Here is a 1,452-nt window from a genome sequence, read left to right on the forward strand (position 1 = left end):
CCAGGAAGAGGTTATCTGCAGAAGCTGAGAAAACTTATTTCCTGGTTTTGTTTTAAAGTAATAAAACCCGCCTTTAAAGAGCTTCACTGTAGTTCACAACCTGAGTACTCTATCAACCAATCAGATTTATTGTCCTGTTAAAGCACGGAAATGTGTCAGTATCTCTTTCTGCAACAACCCAGTCAAGAAGAAAAAAAGATGGTGTAGGCTACATTTAAAAAATAATATTTCTCATGAAGAAAACTCATCGCTTTTTAAACAACGTTCACATCTTCTGCAAGTCATCCATTCCAGTCTGGTGTTTATTGACACACGTTCATTTCAAAAGGCCTCCCCAGAAGAGAGAAACAGCTTTTGGACTTCTGTATGCATTTAACTCCATTCCATCCAACAATCTTTACCAATTTGTGTACTTAACTCAGTTTATTTATTGTCTCTGACCTGGAGCTCATTAGGAAAACTGTGCTGCAAATGTATCCAATCCCCGTCTGCGTTCTCTCAGTTTTATCTTACGACATGGGACTTTGGGAGGTTTGCATTTTAATTATTACCATAACTTCCTCTTGGAAAATGCAAAACATTTTTCTAGTGAACTAACAGATGTATCGGGTCCATCTGAACGAGCTCGATCCATCGGACCTGAGATTTTTGTCCATTCTTCACGACCAAACGGCTCCAGTTCCTTCAGACTGGATGGGCTTTTCTGGTGCCAATGATCTTTAAATAAATCAACCCACAGATCAGAGTTGGATTGAGCTCTGGCCCATTCCAGAACCTTTAAGGTCTAGGTTCTTCATCGTCATTTGCATCACATGTGGTGCATATGGTGGAACAAAACTGTGTACACAGGGTCCCAGTTACATCCAACAAAAGTATAAAATGTATAAGAAAAACTGTAATAAGATCCAAGATATGAACTAAAAAAATATGCTCAACACATAATAGTGCTAAAACAATACGCCGAACAACAGCAGCACAAACATGAGTCTGTGTGAGCAGTTGAGTACGAATGAACACAGCAGCATGGAATAAATCAGCAGCATGGGATCAGCAGCATGGAATAAATCAGCAGCATGATGCAATTTTTTTCACAGTGATAATCCTGAGTACAGATTCATGAGTCGAACAGCCTCAGGACAGAAGCTGTTCCTCAGTTTAGTGGTTCTGCACTTAATGCTCCTCAACCTCTTTCCTGAGGGGAGCGGGACAAAAAGTGTGTGCTGGGTGAGTGGGGTCCTTCATGATGCAGGTGGTCTTCCTGCATCTGGAGGTGTAAATGTCTGTGATGGTGGGGAGGTTGACTCCAACACACTTCAGTGCAGCCTTCACCACTCTCTGCAAAGCTTTTCTTTCTGCAGCTGTGCAGCCTCCATGCCACACATTGATGCTGGAGCACAGGAAGCGGTCCACTGCACACCTGTAGGAGGTGGTGAGGTTCATCTTAAGCCACTA

Source organism: Nematolebias whitei, chromosome 22 (assembly GCF_014905685.2).
Source record: "Nematolebias whitei isolate Nwh7 chromosome 22, NemWhi1, whole genome shotgun sequence".
Lineage (NCBI taxonomy): Eukaryota > Metazoa > Chordata > Actinopteri > Cyprinodontiformes > Rivulidae > Nematolebias > Nematolebias whitei.